The following is a 6,470-nucleotide window of genomic DNA, read 5'->3' as shown; positions in this document are numbered from 1 at the left end:
TTTTTTGTTTTTTCGAGACAGGGTTTCTCTGAAGCTTTGGAGCCTGTCCTGGAACTAGCTCTTGTAGACCAGGTTGGCCTCGAACTCACAGAGATCCACCTGCCTCTGCTTCCCAGGTGCTGGGACCAAAGGCGTGTACCACCGCTCGGCTTAGAATGTTTTTTTTTTTATCACTAAGTGATTATTTAGCTCTCAAAAATATTCAGAAAAATATAGTTATCCAAATATTTTTTTATTTCTAGTACATTTCATATAGTTTTTTTTTCTGGTATTATACCTCTTCAAAATTCCTTTAATACTTTCTGTCATGCAGGTTTACCTGTAACAAATAAATTATCTTTGGAAGTATGTTTAGCAAGAGAAAGAATTCTGGGTTGACAGCTTTTTATGTCTGTTTCCATTTCTTTTTCAGCATCTGTCGGACCCTACACTGCTGATGCGCTCTTTCTGGTAAACAAGCTTGTCATCAGGCTTGAGCAGCAAGTGTCTTTACCTACAGAGTCCTCGCACTACCCCTAAGCTGGTGTTTTTATGTAAAATTAGAAAACCAGAAATAGTGTCCATCTACTTTAAAATGCATAAATACTACATCCTCTATCAACATAATTGAATATTGTTTGACAGTAAAAGTTAAATAGTAGTGTGTGTTACTAGATAGAGGAACCTTAAAATCACGTAAGTGAGAGAAGTTGCCCAACAGTCCCTATGCTAAACAAAGTGCTAATATAAGAAAATCTTGGCAAGTTCAAGGACAATCCTATTCACATCAGGAGGTCCAGGTCAGTCAACTCCACACTTAAACTTTGTCATAAAAACACAAAGGGGCTGGAGGGTGGCTCAGAGGTTAAGAGTACTGGCTGTTCCTGCAAAGGACCTGAATTTGATTTCCAGTACTTACATGGTCGCTCACAACTATCTGTAACTCTAGTGCTAGGGGATCTGACACCCTCTTCTGGCTTCTGTGGGCACCCGGTACACAGAGTGTACAGGCAAAACACCCATACCCATAAATTAAAAAAACAAACAAGTCACAAAACTCAAAACAAATCAACAACAGATCTCATGTGAGACAGGCATAGTGATGCACTTGTGTAACTCTTAGCATCTAGAAAGCTAAAGCAGGAAGATTGCTATGGGCTTGAGGCCAGCCTGGAATACACAATAAATTGTTTCAGCTAGGAACATCCTACTTTAAAAAAAAAAAAACTCCAACCACAATATGTATGAATCCATTAATATGATTCAACTATAATATTCAACTGTACTATGCAAAAAGGACCATCTCTTTCTCAGCGAGTGGGGGTGGATGGATATATATTGGGAACTGAACACAGATTACATGTGTCCAGTTATCTACCATTATAGTCCTAGCTTTTCTTTTTAATTTGAGACAATATCTTGCTAAATTGCCCACGCTGGCCTCCAACTTCATTGTAGCACCCCTGTCTCAGCCCTCCAAAGGCTGAGACATCTTACATCCAGCTTTTTTGTTTTTCTGTGGAGTTTCTTTTCTCCTTTTTCACTAATATATTAAGAAAAGAGGGCAAAGGCAGGGTCAAGAAGAAATAAGCACATTCGTTTTAATCCTTCTTTCTAGTCAAGTGTAATCCCAGGATTGGGGGAAGATCAGGAACTCAGGGTTATCTTTAGCTACACAGTGTGTTCTAATGCCAGTCTAATTACAAGAGACTCTATCTCAAAAAAAAACAAAAAACAAAAAACAACAACAACAAGAAAAAAACCAGGACAGACAAACAAACAATAACAAAAAACAGTACAGCTAACTTTTAAGGAAAGTTAAAGTATTCACCAGGGGCATAAAATAATCCTCACTGAGCCGGGCGGTGGTGGCGCACGCCTTTAATCCCAGCACTTGGGAGGCAGAGGCTGGCGGATCTCTGTGAGTTTGAGACCAGCCTGGTCTACAAGAGCTAGTTCCAGGACAGGCTCTAAAACCACAGAGAAACCCTGCCTCGAAAAACCAAAAATAAATAAATAAATAAATAAATAAATAAATAAATAAATAAATAAATAAATAAATAAATAAATATTAAAGATAATCCTCACTGTAGGGATACATTTACAGCATCACTTTCTCCAAGTAACTGTAGCTATTTCCATTTAGATAAAACAATCTGAGCAGAAAATCATTTTTAGTATCTACTATATAAAGCATGTTTGTGTTTTCTAGAACTACAGAAGATTAAAAATCTCTGGGGCTGGAGAAATGGCTGATTCCTTAGAGAACTAGTGATTCCTGGCACTTGCACGGCCGCTCATGACTGCCCTATAACTCAAATTTCAGGGGAACTGATGCCCTCTTCTAGCCTCCATGGCACTAGACATGCACATGATACACATGCATACATGCAGGCAAACATACACATATTTTTTAAAGACTTTAAAGGAGGGGGGAATAAATGGCTGATAAACTGATCTTGTCTTAGAAAAATTATCTATCTCTAATTAAAGTGAGGGGTGTTTCTGCAAAGAGCTCTATTCATACACTGTAAAGATTTGTCGCTCATATTGGTTTAATAAAACGCTGACTGGCCAGTAGCCAGGCAGGAAGTATAGGTGGGGCGACCAGACTAAGAGAATTCTGGGAAGAAAAAGGCAGAGAGACAGAGTCACCAGCCATCTATGCACAGAAAGCAAGATGAGAATGTCTCACGGAGAAAAGGTATCAAGCCACGTTGCTAAACATAGACAAAATTTAAGTTGTGAGAGCTAGTTAATAATAAATCTGAGCTAACAGGCCGAACAGTTTATAATTAATATAAAGCCTCTGTGTGTTTCTTTGGAACTGAACAGCTGCAGGACCAGGCAGGACAGAAACTTCCATCTATACCTCTATCCTGAATGAACAACTTAAGACAAATTTCTGCAGTTCTGTGTATACACATACACTAATTTTTCTATACCACGTCAGATTCATCCAAATCACTATTATTTGGCTTTCACAGGAAATAAAAAACAAAGGAAAAGGTCAGGCGGTGGTGGCGCACGCCTTTAATCCCAGCACTCGGGAGGCAGAGGCAGGCGGATCTCTGTGAGTTTGAGGCCAGCCTGGTCTACAAGAGCTAGTTCCAGGACAGGCTCCAAAGGCTCCAAGGCTCCAAAGCTACAGAGAAACCCTGTCTCGGAAAAAAAAAAAAAAAGGAAAACTATGAGAAAAAGGCAAAGGCAGACATTAAGTTTTTGATTCAAGCTTTAGGTTTGAGTTATCATATACAACCTTTAGTTGGGAGTTAGAAGACAAGTGTGTTAGTTGATTCTGTCATTCATTTGTGTGTGTGTGTGTGTGTGTGTGTGTGTTTTACCAAATTGTTTTACCTTTGGTAATCCTTTTGCTTATCTTTAAAATGAGGATGAAAATACTTTTTTTTTAAAAAAAGGTTTATTTACTTTATGTGTATATGTGTGTGACAGGAGGTTGTGATCCATCTGCCCTGTACGCTAAGAACAAAACTCTAGTCCTCTTCAAGAGCAGCAAGCACTCTTAACCTCTGAGACATTTCTTCAGCTTTTTTTTTAAGACAGGGTCTCACTATATGGTCCAGGCTAGCCTTGACTTCCAGACAGTTCTCCGGCCTCAGTCTCCCAGTATTATAAGATTATAGGTATACAATGCCCAGTTGAAAATAGTTTTTATAAGTTTAGCACTTCTCAAATTGTAAAACCCTATACAAATTTGCAGTCACATATGTGTGTGTGTTGTATACATTTATATATGTGAGTAGACAGAAGTTTGTGTCCCACCTGGTTCTGTAGTAATTCAGTCCCAAAGAAACACATAGAGGCTTATATTAATTATAAACTGTTTGGTCTATTGGCTCAGGCTTATTAGTAACTAGCTCTTACAACTTAAATTAGCCCATAATTCTTATCTATGTTTAGCCACGTGGCTTGGTACCATACTCAGTGAGGCATTAAAGGTATAGGAGGTTCTTCTGTTTATGTGTTGCTTTCATTGGTTAATGACTAAAGAAACTGCTTTGTACCTGATAGGGCAGAACTTAGGTAGGTGGAGAAGACAGAACTAAATGCTGGGAAGAAGGGCAGAGTGAGAGATGTCATGTATCTTCTGCCTGAGACAGACACTGGTTAGAATCTTGCGGGTAAGCCACAGATTAATAGAAATGGGTTAAATTAAGATGTAAGAATTAACCAGTGGGAAACTAGAGCTAATGGGCCAAGCAGTGTTTTAATTAATACAGTTTCTGTATGGTTATTTCAGGTGTAAGCTAGCTGGGCGGCCAGGACAAACAAGGGACCCTCTCCTTGTAACAATTGGCACCCAATCCTTGTAACACATTCTCAGCTTGTGTCCTCTGTGTCTGGCTGGTGACTGACTCTTCTGCTTTCCTCTGGTTGCCGCCTATACTTCCTGCCTGGCTACTGGCCAATCCGTGTTTTATTAAACCAATATGAGTGACAATTCTTTACAATGTACAAGAGCATTATCCCACAGCATATGTGTGCATGTATATAAACTACATTCTCAAGCTTTCTAACATTAGTCAACCTTAACAAATATTTGTTGTTCTAAATCAACAAACTAGTCAACATGCAATTCAAGACTCAGTAGCATCAAAGATAAGCTGAATACAGGTTTATTTCCAAGAATTCACTGCTGAGAGAGGACACTAACATTACAGATAAACAATTACCAAAAAAAATCAAATCACATAATTCCATAATAGGGACTTAAACCAAATGCTACTGGAGCCTAGCAAAGACATGAAGTAACTTCACCTGAGGGAAAAGGTGCTAGAAAGGAGCAGCAACTGACCTTGGAGAAAGATCTTGTCTTGTCCAAGCACAATATATTATGGAGACTTATAAAAGTTCCATCTTACAACTGGATCTGCTTCAATAATTAAAACCAGTGTTTAATGTGTATACCTGTCTTACTATAAGTCTAAAATAAAAATAATCTAAAAGATCCTTTCAGCTCTAAAATAATATAATTTCACCAGTCAAATTGTGGTTAAGTATACACACTGAGAGGATTTAAGAGAGTAATAAGCCAGAACTATTTAAAAGAGATGTTCTCAGACTAGTGAGATGGCTCAACAATTAAGAGTACTGGCTATTCTCCCAGAAGACCCAGCACCCACAAAGTAGCTCACAGTGATCTGTGAGTCTAGTCAAGGGGATCTGACATGCTCTTCTGGCCTCTCCGGGCACACTGCACACATCCAATCCACAGATATACGTGCAGGCAAAGCACCCACATATAAAGTAAAATTTTAAAATAAGTAAATAAAAGGGGTGTGTTTTCTATTAGTCATTTTTTCTTGGTGTTAAAGTTATGAGGATACCACTTATCTCTGCCAGAATAAGCCTCAGTCCTAGCCAAAAGGAACCTGGAATGAAGCACACAATGCAGGATGCTTCGGAATACTTGTGTACAGTGTAAAGATGTGTCTCTGCCTAAGGCGGCTTCTGATTGGTTTAATAAAGAGCTAAACAGTCAATAGTTAGGCAGGAGAGGATAGGTGAGACTTCTGGGCACACAGAGAGAAACAGGAAGGAAAAACCAAGGCAGAGGCTTGCAGAGTCACCAGAGAGACACAGAGAGGAAACAGGAGAATGCAGAAAGGTATGCACATGGCAGAATGTAGATTAATATAAACATTAATTTAAGTTTTAAGAGCTAGTTGGGGAAAAGCCTAAGCTAAGGCCAGGCTTTCATAATTAATATTAAGTCTCTAAGTTGTTATTTGTGGCTGGAGGGCCAAGAAAGTCTGACTACAGCAGGAAAGGCAAGAAGTGAGGCACTTAGCTCAGCAAAGATGCTGTTTAGACCAGTAAGCAAACAGACTGTATATAGGAAGTAACAATGTTTATATAGTTCTATTTCCAAGTAAATTTGGAATTAAACCAAAGCCAGATATTAAAATTTATTCTTCCATAGAATGAAGTTGCTGTCTTGGTAAACCACTCTTAACATCTATTTATGGACTAAGAAATAGCTCAGCAGTTAAGAGCACTGACTGCTCTTGCTGAGGATCTGGGTTTAGTTGCTGGCACCAACATAGCAGCTCACACTAACTTACACCTGCAACTCCAGTTCTGGGGATCCGACACCCTTTTCTGTCACTAAGCATTGCACACACGTTGTACATATGCATACATATAAGCAAAACATCAGTATGCCTCAAATAAAAATGAATAAAATTTAAAGCACACATACACACCTATTTGCAAACTACAAATGGTAGAACAACTCTAATCCTGGACTTTGGGGTTAAGACAGGAGGATTTTGAGTTTGGGAAAAATCTAGGTTATACAGTAAGACCCTGTCTTAGAAAACCCAAAGCACAAATAAATAAAAAAAAAGCTGAGGGAAGAGCATGATGGTAGAATACTTGTCTACTCTGGGAGGGGTGGTAGAGTACCTGTCAACTCTGGGAGGGGTGGTGGTAGAGTACCTGTCTACTCTGGGATGGTGGTAGAGTAC

At 39.0% G+C, this 6,470-nt stretch overlaps 1 protein-coding gene across 3 annotated transcripts in view; it reads right to left on the bottom strand.

Annotated features, from left to right (window-relative positions):
- The window catches only part of Hspb11 (heat shock protein family B (small) member 11), a 64,340-nt gene that overhangs the window by 47,251 nt on the left and 10,619 nt on the right, over window positions 1-6,470 (bottom strand). The gene's annotated exons all lie outside the window — the stretch shown is intronic.

The sequence above is a fragment of the Microtus ochrogaster genome, chromosome 10, assembly GCF_000317375.1.
Source record: "Microtus ochrogaster isolate Prairie Vole_2 chromosome 10, MicOch1.0, whole genome shotgun sequence".
NCBI lineage: Eukaryota > Metazoa > Chordata > Mammalia > Rodentia > Cricetidae > Microtus > Microtus ochrogaster.
Note: the sequence above shows the minus strand (reverse complement) of the source record. Positions and strands in the feature narration are given on the sequence as shown.